Source organism: Triticum dicoccoides, chromosome 5B (assembly GCF_002162155.2).
Source record: "Triticum dicoccoides isolate Atlit2015 ecotype Zavitan chromosome 5B, WEW_v2.0, whole genome shotgun sequence".
Lineage (NCBI taxonomy): Eukaryota > Viridiplantae > Streptophyta > Magnoliopsida > Poales > Poaceae > Triticum > Triticum dicoccoides.
The window spans coordinates 69445234-69457429 of NC_041389.1; positions in this window are offsets into that span (position 1 = coordinate 69445234).

A 12196-nucleotide genomic window follows, 5' to 3' on the forward strand; every position below is an offset into this window, starting at 1 on the left:
CTTTGGGCAAGCCTTGTTGAGGTCCATAAAGTCGACGCATAGGCGCCAGGATTTGTCCTTCTTTGGTACCATCACCAGGTTTGCTAGCCAGTCCGGATGTTTTATATCTCTGATGAATCCGGCCTCCAATAATTTGGCTAGCTCCTCTCCCATGGCCTATCTCTTGGGTTCGGAGAAACGCCGAAGAACCTGTTTGACCGGCTTGAATCCTTTTAGGATGTTTAGGCTGTGCTCGGCTAGCCGGCGTGGGATTCCTGGCATGTCTGAAGGGTGCCAGGCAAAAATGTCCCAATTTTCGCGTAGGAATTCTCGTAGTGCGGCATCTACATCAGGGTTTAATTGTGCCCCGATGGAGGCCGCTTTTGTAGGGTCCGTTGGATGGACTTGGAATTTGACTATTTCATCTGCTGGTTTAAAGGAGGTGGACTTGGATCTCTTATCGAGTATCACATCGTCCCTATTCACCGTGGAGCGCAGCGCAGAGAGTTCCTCGGCTGCTAGGGCTTCGGTTAGTGCCTAAAGGGCCAGTGCGACTGTCTTGTTTTCGGCGCGGAGTGCTATGTCTGGGTCACTAGCAAGAGTGATGATTCCATTGGGCCCGGGCATTTTGAGCTTCATGTACCCGTAATGGGGTATAACTTGGAAAATTGTGAATGCCTCTCGTCCTAATAGAGCGTGATATCCGCTGCTGAACGGGGCCACCTGGAACGTGACCTCCTCGAACCTGTAATTATCCGGCGTGCCGAACACCACATCCAGTGTGATTTTTGCAGTACAACATGCTTCCCGACTGGGGATTATTCCTCTAAAGGTTGTGCTGCTTCGCTCAATGCGGCTCCAGTCTATTTCCATTTTTCGGAGGTTTTCCTCGTAAATGAGGTTCAATCCGCTGCCACCGTCCATGAGTACCTTGGTAAGGCGAAAGCCATCCACTATTGGACTGAGGACCAATGTGGCTGGTGCTCAGGCTGTTCAGAATTTAGGTTCGTCACTAGAATTAAAGGTAATAGCCGTGTCACTCCATGGGTTTATTGTTGCTACTTGGTAGACTTCGGCAAGGCTGCGGAGTGTTCGTTTCCTCATATTATTTGATGCGAAAGTCTCGAAGACTGTTAATACCGTACTGGTATCCTTGCGCTGGTGCTCTGGATTTAGAAGCTCTTCGCCACTTTTCGCCACCTGCCGTAGTATCCAACACGCTCTAAGGCTATGAGTTGGAGTGGCACCCTCTGTACTATGAATTTTGCAGGGTCCATTGAGCCATCCTTCAAGTACGGTTCCATGCCCTATAGAGGGTTTTTGCTTTTTGGTGTTTAACCCAGGTGCCTGGCGATAATGCACCCTTTTATTTCGGACTGGGGTTGTATTCAGGGCCGGATTGTCCCAAAATTTGATTTCGGTTTTCCAGGCGCTTTCCATCACACAGTACTTTCGTACTATGGACGCTAAGTCAGCGAAGCGTGTAATTTCACGACGTCTTACGGCGTTGAGGATTCCCTTGTCCGTGCAATTATTGCAGAAGAATGAAATTGTGTCCTCCTCGCGGCAGTCCTTTATCCTGTTCATAACCAGGAGGAATCTGGCCCAGTAATGGTGTACTGTTTATGCGGGCTCTTGCCAGATTTGGGATAGATCGCTTATGTTTGGGTGGGTGGGTGGAATTAAATTTGGAACCCCGTCCACTTTAAGACTCAGGGGCCAAGTAGTTTCCGAACTTGGAAGCTTGGGTTCTTGGATATTGTCCAATGAATCTAGCCCGCTGCCTGACTTTAGGTTCAGGGCTTGAGTAGCATCCTCCCCTCCGCGGGAATCCGGCATGGAGGGATCGGGAATCTGGACATAGCTAGTCCTTAAGATAGAAGAAGGGTCGCCGTATTGTTCCTCTACCACAGCGACGTGGTGGGTAACCTAGGGAGAGTTAATCTCTCTCAGATCGGGTTTAGGCCCAATCTGATCGTAGTCTGTAGCGATCCCAGGGCAGCGATGCGATCCAAGAGCTCGTTTAAGGAAGAGAGCTCCATCGGATCTAACTGCTCGGCGAGTTCCGAGCTAACGTGAAGATTGCCTTCAATGACCCAAGAAGTCATCGTCGGCACGGCGGCTGGACAGGCGGTCATAAGGAAACCGCCTAGCTGGAGAGTTTGGCCGATAGCCAAAGCTCCTTTAGCAACAGTGTCGTCTTTAAAGACGGGATAAGCCATCCTTCCTGATGGCGACGGCACAGAGGAACTCTCAATGAAAGCACCAATGTCGGTGTCAAAACTGGCAGATCTCGGGTAGGGGGTCTCGAACTATGCGTCTAGGCGGATGGTAACAGGAGACAAGGGACACGATGTTTTTACCCAGGTTTGGGCCCTCTCGATGGAGGTAAAACCCTACTCCTACTTGATTGATATTGATGATATGGGTAGTACAAGAGTAGATCTACCACGAGATCAAAGAGGCTAAACCCTAGAAGCTAGCCTATGGTATGATTGTTGCTCGTCCTATGGACTAAAACCCTCCGGTTTATATAGGCACCAAAGAGGGTTAGGGTTACACAGAGTCGGTTACAATGGTAGGAGATCTACATATCCGTGTCGCCAAGCTTGCCTTCCACGCCAAGGAAAGTCCCATCCGGACACGGGACGAAGTCTTCAATCTTGTATCTTCATAGTCCAGGAGTCCGGCCAAAGGTGATAGTTCGGCTATCCGGACACCCCCTTATCCGGGACTCCCTTAGCGGGGCTAGATGGGACGTCGGGCGCGCCGGCCACCGTGGGCGAGGCCACGGGCGGGGGCGGGTCGCCAGGGCAATCGCCAGAGCGCTCCATCGTAGTTTCTGGTTCTGGTATGGAGTGTCCCTTCACTTATACACACAGAAATTCCAAATGAGAGTGTTAGCTGATGTTTTCTCAAAAGAAGACCCAACCAAATAAAAATTGTGAGAAGCGTTAGAATGTTGTGGAATATAGTAGGGTGAGCCTTAAATTTTTTTAATTTTATCTGAACTTATCGGTTTCCTGACTTCGAACATTCAGAATTGCATACAACAAACTTTCTACAAGTTTTCTTTTAATTCCCAATTTTTTTCCTTTGTGAATTCATCGGGTTGAAACAATCAGCTTGTTTCTCTTTTGAACTAACAGATTCTGTGTAGTGAACTCAACCTGTTTGTGGCTATTTTTTCTCAGTGGAAATTTTGTGATCTGAGACCACTTCCTCTCAGCCTTATACCCTTTTGAACTGATGCCTTCAATTTTTTTACACAATCTTTTTTCTACATAAACAAAATTAACTGAAGGGAAGCTCCTTCACCTGGAAGATGTACTGAAAATGCACGCTAAAGTGACCTAAAGAACCACCAATTGTTGAACTGAAATACAAAAGAGAAGGAGCACTTACATCCAGGGTAACTCTATGTTACATAACAATAACTAAGCATATATGTCTATAAGTTGAAGGGTAATGGACCTCAAGATGCCATTTCCTCTCAGCCTTATACATCTTACTTCCAACATTCATCTATTTTTGAGTTGCTGCCTTCGATTTTTTTACGCATCCTGCCAACAGAAAATGGACCAAAATTTCAAAGATGAATGAAAAAGATGAACATAATTTGAGTAGAGATGGATGATGGCAAATGATGAGCAGCACGTTTGCTTCTCTTCTTGGCCTAAAGTGTACAGACACAAAGGATCTGCCCCGGCATAGCTAATTGAGATCTCTAGCTAATTAACCCAACCACAGGCCACATCCCATCACACAACACTTTGCATACACACATTTATCTATTCCAGAAATTCTTTTACTGAAGTTAAGAGGAACAAGTTTGAGATTATCAGTAGTACACCCACCATACCAAGTTCCGAACTGAACCTCTTGGCGTTCAAAAGTTCAGAAACCGAACCTCTTTTGTAGTTCTCCACGTGCGCTGGGTTGTCGGGGCGGCATTGAACCGGCACTCGTGGCGGACGTGAACGGCCTGGGGTGTCGGAGTTGAACGGCCTACACGCTGAGTGGCGGGGCGCGTAGCTAGCAGGAGGCTCAGGCAGCGGCGGGGCGCGGGGTGGCCGGGCGGCAATGGGACGCGGGCGGTGCGCGGGATGGCAGGTGGCGGCAGGGCGCGGAATAAATAAGTGCATAAGAGATATTTCTTTAGCAAGATATTTTCACGGAATAGGCAAACCAAACTTTTTCAATGAACTTTTTTAGGTTATGTATTCAAACTTGCAAACTTTCTGAACTAGTACTTAGCTCGCTTGTCATTTTTCACTTCACTATGGGATCAGAAGTGCACAACATATACAAACATTAACACAAGGATCAATTGGGGCAAACAACAGAACACAAAACTGAACATCAAGGAGATAAATAGCAACAGTCTTTGAACTGAATTAAAATTCGAATTGAACTAGACTAAATTTAGAAACTGAACCAAGTGTGTCACGAGTTAGTCAATGTGGAAGATCATTCCATTTGCTATCTATCTATCTCTCTCACATCACCCTGCTGCAGCAACAAACAGCAGTAGCACACAAACACACACGCACAACAAGTAGCTAGCAAGCAGCAGGGGCTTTAGGCAACAGGAGACATCAGCCAACAGTAGACAGTACTACCATTTTCTGAACTCTCCTTTTCTTTGATCTTTTTATTCCTCGAACTTCCACCGGTGAACCCGTGAACTTATCTGCTTCTATAATTTTAACTTTTTCATAATAGTCATACCATGTGAATACAGCAAGAGTACCCTCATATCTCAATTTCTATGTATCATACAATAGCATTAACCATAATTGAGAAAAAAGAGGATTTTCCATACACGCCGACGGTGCTAATGCCAAATATAATCTAGACATGCTCAATATCCAGTAAGGATGAAAAAAATGCAATTCATGTTGTTAATAGATCATACAGCCTTAGAATTCCGTACTTAACTATTGCACAACATGTCACGTATTCAGCGCATCCAAGGTAGGACGAAAAATCTAAAATCCTACTGCAGCAATATAGCGAACATATGGCGGGCATGCATTTTATGTGCTACCCGCCGCCCAAGGTTAATTCCCCTAGAAGAACGAGAGAAAACTAAATCCCTAATTAACATGTCAGATCAATAGATATGTTCTCAGCTTGCTGTACAAGATCAAAGCAATAAATAGGACAATTACAAAGAACTAGTTAAAGTGCGTCAACTTGCCTTAGGCACAGAGGCATCCCTGAACTTGGCCGTCCACCACAATGTACCTGAACTCGGCGTAGACTGATAGTTGAACTTGCTAAACATCTGAAGTGAATATGCCCTAGAGGCAATAATAAAGTTGTAATTTATATTTCCTTATATCATGATAAATGTTTATTATTCATGCTAGAATTGTATTAACCGGAAACTTAGTACATGTGTGAATACATAGACAAAACAGACTGTCCCTGGTATGCCTCTACTTGACTAGCTCGTAAATCAAAGATAGTTATGTTTCCTGACCATAGACATGTGTTGTCATTAGATGAACGGGATCACATCATTAGGAGAATGATGTGATGGACAGGACCCATCTGTTAGCTTAGCATAATGATCGTTTAGTTTTATTGCTATTGCTTTCTTCATGACTTAAACATGTTCCTCTGACTATGAGATTATGCAACTATCGAACACCAGAGGAACACCTTTTGTGCTATCAAACTTCACAACATAACTGGGTGATTATAAAGATGCTCTATAGGTGTCTCCGAAGGTGTTTGTTGGGTTGGCATAGATTGATATTAGGATTTGTCACTCCTAGTATCGGAGAGGTATCTCTGGGCCCTCTCGGCAATGCACATCACTATAAGCCTTGCAAGCAATGTGACTAATGAGTTAGTTGCGGGATGATGCATTACGAAACGAGTAAAAAGACTTGCCGATAACGAGACTGAACTAGGTATGAGGATACCGACAATCGAATCTCGGGCAAGTAACATACCGATGACAAAGGAAACAACGTATGTTGTTATGCAGTTTGACCGATAAAGATCTTCATAAATATGTAGGAGCAAATATGAGCATCCAGGTTCCGCTATTGGTTATTGACCGGAGATGTGTCTCGGTCATGTCTACATAGTTCTCGAACCCATAGGGTCCGCACGCTTAACGTTCGATGACGGTTTGTATCATGAGTTATGTGATTTGATGACCGAAGTTTGTTCGGAGTCCTGGATGAGATCACGGACATGACGAGGAGTCTAGAAATGGTCAAGACATAAATATCGATAAATTGGAAGGCTATATTCGGATATCGGAAAGGTTCTGAGTGGTTCGGGTATTTTTCGGAGTACCGGAGAGTTACGGGATTCGCCGGGGGAAGTATTGGGCCTTAGTGGAAAGGAGAGAAGGGCCACAAGGGGAGGCTACCCCCCACCCATGGGCTGGTCCGAATTGGACTAGGGAGGGGGCGGCGCCCCCCTCTTTCCTTCTCCCTCTCCTTCTCCTTCCTTCTTCTCCTACTTGGACTATGAAAGGGGGAAACCTACTCCTACTAGGAGTAGGAATCCCCCCTTGGGCGCGCCCCTTGTGGCCGGCCCTCCTCCTCCTCCCCTCCTTTATATACGGGGAGGGGGCCATCTCATAGACACACAAGTTGATCTTTTAGCCGTGTGCGGTTCCCCCCTCCACAGTTACACACCTCGGTCATATCGTCGTAGTGCTTAGGCGAAGCCCTGCGCTGGTGAACTTCATCATCACCGTCACCACGCCGTTGTGCTGACGAAACTCTCCCTCGGCCTCAACTAGATCAAGATTTCGAGGGACGTCATCGAGCTGAACGTGTGCTGATCGCGGAGGTACCGTGCGTTCATTGCTTGGATTGGTTGGATCGCGAAGACGTTCGACTACATCAACCGCGTTACTAAACACTTCAGCTTTCGGTCTACGAGGGTACATGGACACACTCTCCCCGCTCGTTGCTGTGCATCTCCTAGATAGATCTTGTGTGATCCTAGGTAAATTTTTTTGAAATACTGCGTTCCCCAACAGTGGCATCCGAGCCAGGTCTATGCATAGATGTTATATGCACAAGTAGAACACAATGAGTTGTGGGTGATAATAGTCATACTTCTTACCAGCATGTCTTACTTTGATTCGACGGTATTGTTGGATGAAGCGGCCCAGACCGACATTACATGACCATGTTCATGAGACTGGTTCTACCGACGTGCTTTGCACACAGGTGGCTAGTGGGTGTCTGTTTCTCCAGCTTTAGTTGAATCGAGTTTGACTATGCCCAGTCCTTGTTGAAGGTTAAAACAGCACACTTGACGAAAAATCGTTGTGGTTTTGATGCGTAGGTAAGAACGGTTCTTGCTATAAGCCCATAGCAGCCACGTAAAACTTGCAACAACAAAGTAGAGGATGTCTAACTTGTTTTTGTAGGGCATGTTGTGATGTGATATGGTCAAGACGTGATGAGATATAAATTGTTGTATGAGATGATCATGTTTTGTTAAAGTTATCGGCAACTGGTAGGAGCCTTATGGTTGTCTCTTTATTGCATAAGATGCAAGCGCCATATAATTGCTTTACTTTATCGCTATGCGATAGCAATAGTTGCAAAAGCAATAGTTGGCGAGACGACCATGTGACGACATGTTGATAAAGATCAAGATGATAGAGATCATGGTGTCATGTCGGTGATGATGGAGATCATGATGGTACTTTGAAGATGGAAATCAAAGGCACAAGATGATGATGGCCATATCATGTCACATATTTTGATTGGATGTGATGTTTATTATTTATGCATCTTATTTTGCTTAGTACAACGGTAGCATTATGAGATGATCCCTTACTAAAGTTTCAAGGTATAAGTGTTCTCCTAGAGTATGCACCGTTGCGACAGTTCTTCGTGCTGAGACACCACGTGGTGATCGGGTGTGATAAGCTCTATGTTCACATACAATGGGTGCAAGCCAGTTTTGCACACGCAGAATACTCGGGTTAAACTTGACAAGCCTAGTATATGCAGATATGGCCTCGGAACACTGAGACCAAAAGGTCGAGCGTGAATCATCTAGTAGATATGATCAACATAGTGATGTTCACCATTGAAAACTACTCCATCTCACGTGATGATCGAACATGGTTTAGTTGATTTGGATCACGTGATCATTTAGATGACTAGAGGGATGTCTATCTAAGTGGGAGTTCTTAAGTAATATGATTAATTGAACATTAATTTATCATGAACTTAGTACCTGATAGTATTTTGCATATCTATGTTGTAGATCAATTGCTCGCGTATAGCTTGCTCGTTTTATTTATGATATGTTCCTAGAGAAAACTAAGTTGAAAGTTGATAGTAGCAATGATGTAGACTAGGTCCGTGATCTGAGGATTATCCTCATTGGTGCATAGAAGAATTATGTCCTTGATGCACCGCTAGGTAACAGAACCATTGCAAGAGCAAATGCAGACGTTATGAATGTTTGACAAGCTCGGTATGATGACTACTTGATAGTTTAGTGCACCATGCTTTACGGCTTAGAACCGGGACTTCAAAAATATTTTGAAACGCCATGGAGCATATGAGATGTTCCAAGAGTTGAAATTGGTATTTCAGACTCATGCTCGAGTCGAGAGGTATGAGACCTTTGACAAGTATCTTTGCCTACAAGATGGGGAGAATAGCTCAACCAGTGAGCAAGTGCTCAGAATGTCTGAGTACTACAATCGCTTGAATCAACTGGGAGTTAATCTTCCAGATAAGATAGTGATTGAAAGAGTTCTCTAGTCACTATCACCAAGTTACTAGAACTTCGTGATGAACTATAATATGCAAGGGATATGACGAAAACGATTCCTCGAGCTCTTCACGATGCTGAAATCGGCGAAGGTAGAAATCAAGAAAAGCATCAAGTGTTGATGGTTGACAAGACCACTAGTTTCAAGTAAAAGGGCAAGGGAAAGAAAGGGAACTTCAAGAAGAATGACAAGCAAGTTGCCACTCCAATGAAGAAGCCCAAAGTTAGGCCCAAGCCTGAAACTGAGTGCTTCTACTGCAAAGGAAATGGTCACTGGAAGAAGAACTGCCCCAAATACTTGGCGGATAAGAAGGATGGAAAAGTGAACAAAAATAAATATGATATACATATTATTGATGTGTACTTTAGTAGTATTCATAGTAGCCCCTGGGTATTTGATACTAGTTCAGTTGCTATGATTAGTAACTTGAAACAGGAGTTATAAAATGAACAGAGACTAGTTGAGGGCAAGGTGACGATGTGTGTTGAAAGTGATTCCAAGATTGATAAGATCACCATCACACACTCGCTTTACCTTCGGTATTAGTGTTGAACCTAAAATAAATGTTATTTGGTGTTTGCGTTGAGCATAATATGATTGGATCATGTTTATTGCAACACGATTATTCATTTAAGTCAAATAATAATTCTTATTTGGTTTACATGAATAAAACCTTCTATGGTCATACACCCAAGGTGAATGGTTTATTGAATCTCGATTGTAGTGATACACATATTCATAATATTGAAGCCAAAAGATGCAAAGTTGATAATGATAGTGCAACATATTTGTGGCACTGCCGTTTAGGTCATATTGGTGTTAAGCGCATGAAGAAACTCCATGCTGATGGGGTTTTGGAATCACTTGATTATAAATCACTTGATACTTGCAAACCATGCCTCATGGGCAAGATGGCTAAGGCTCCGTTCTCCGGAACAATGGCGCAAGCAACTGACTTATTGGAAATAATACATATTGATGTATGCAGTTCGATGAGTGTTGAGGCTCATGGCGGGTATAGTTATTTTCTGACCTTCACAGATGATTTGAGCATATATGAGTATATCTACTTAATGAAACACAAGTCTGAAACATTTGAAAAGTTTAAAGAATTTCAGAGTGAAGTTGAGAATCATCGTACAAGAAAATAAAGTTTCTACGATCTGATCGCGGAAGCGAATATTTGAGTTACGAGTTTGGCCTTCATTTGAAACAATGTGGAATAGTTTCACAACTCACGCCACCTGGAACACCACAGCGTAATGGTGTGTCCGAACGTCGTAACCGTACTTTATTAGATATGGTACGATCTATGATGTCTCTTACCGATTTACCACTATCGTTTTGGGGTTATGCATTAGAGACAGCTGCATTCACGATTAAATAGGGCATCGTCTAAAAATCTGTTGAGACGACACCGTATGAACTGTGGTTTAGCAAGAAACCTAAGCTGTCATTTCTTAAAGTTTGGGGTTGCGATGCTTATGTGAAAAAGTTTCATCCTGATAAGCTCAAACCCAAATCGGAGAAGTGCATTTTCATAAGATACCCAAAAGAAGTTGTTGGGTACACCTTCTATCACTGATCCGAAGGCAAGATCTTTGTTGCTAAGAGTGGATCCTTTCTAGAGAAGGAGTTTCTCTCGAAAGAAGTGAGTGGGAGGAAAGTAGAACTTGATGAGGTAATTGTACCTTCTCTCAAATTTGAAAGTAGCTCATCATTGAAATCAGTTCCACTAATGCCTACACCAATTAGTGAGGAAGTTAATGATGATGATTATGAAACTTCAGATCGAGTTACTACCGAACCTCATAGGTCAACGAGAGTACGGTCCGCACCAGAGTGGTACGGTAATCCTGTTCTGGAAGTCATGTTGCTAGACCATGATGAACCTACGAACTATGAGGAAGCGATGATGAGCCCAGATTCCGAAAGATGGCTTGAGGCCATGAAATCTGAGATAGAATCCATGTATGAGAACAAAGTGTGGACTTTGGTGGACTTGCCCGATGATCGGCAAGCCATTGAGAATAAATGGATCTTCAAGAGGAAGACGGACGCTGATAGTAGTGTTACTATCTACAAAGCTCGACTTGTCGAAAAGGGTTTTTGACAAATTCAAGATGTTGACTATGATGAGATTTTCTCACTCGTATTGATGCTTAAAGTCTGTCCGAATCATGTTAGCAATTGTCACATTTTATGAAATCTGACAAATGGATATCAAAACTGCATCCCTTTATGGATTTATTAAAGAAGAGTTGTATATGATACAACCAGAAGGTTTTGTCAATCCTAAAGGTGCTAACAAAGTGTGCAAGCTCCAGCGATCAATCTATGGACTGGTGCAAGCATCTCGGAGTTAGAATATACGCTTTGATAAGTTGACCAAAGCATATAGTTTTATACAGACTTGCGGTGAAGCTTGTATTTACAAGAAAGTAAGTGGGAGCACTACAACCTTTCTGATAAGTATATGGGAATGACATATTGTTGATCGGAAATGATGTAGAATTTTCTGGAAAGCATAAAGGAGTGTTTGAAAGGAGTTTTTCAAAGAAAGACCTCAGTGAAGCTGCTTAAATATTGGGCATCAAGATCTATAGAGATAGATCAAGACGCTTGATAAGATTTTTCAATGAGTACAGACCTTGACAAGATTTTTGATAGTTCAAAATGGAACAGTCAAAAAGGATTTTTTGCCTGTATTGCAAGGTGTAAAGTTGAGAAAGACTCAAAACACGACCACGGCAGAAAATAGAAAGAGAATGATAGTCATTCCCTATGCATCAGCCATAGGTTCTATAAAGTATACTATGTTGTGTACCAAACATATTGTGTACCTTGCCATGAGTTTGGCAAGGAGGTACGATATTGATCCAGGAGTGGATCACTTGACAGCGGTCAAAATTATCCTTAGAATACTAAGGAGATTTTTCTCGGTTATGGAGGTGATAAAGAGTTCGTCGTAAAGAGTTACGCTGATGCAAGCTTTTACACCGATCCGGATGACTCTGAGTCTCAATCTGGATACATATTAAGAGTGGGAGCAATTAGCTAGAGTAGCTCAATGCAGAGCATTGTAGACATAGAAAATTTGCAAAATACATACGGCTCTGAATGTGACAGACCCATTGAGTAAGCTTCTCTCACAAGCAGAATATTATCACACCTTAGTACTCTTTGGGTGTTAATCACATAGAGATGTGAACTAGATTATTGACTCCAGTAAAACCCTTTGGGTATTAGTCCCATGGCGATGTGAACTAATCACATGGTGCTGTGAACTATTAGTGGTAAATCACATGGCGATGTGAACTGGATTATTGACTCTAGTGCAAGTGGGAGACTGAACGAAATATGCCCTAGAGGCAATAATAAAGCTGTTATTTATATTTCCTTATACCATGGTAAATGTTTATTATTCATGCTAGAATT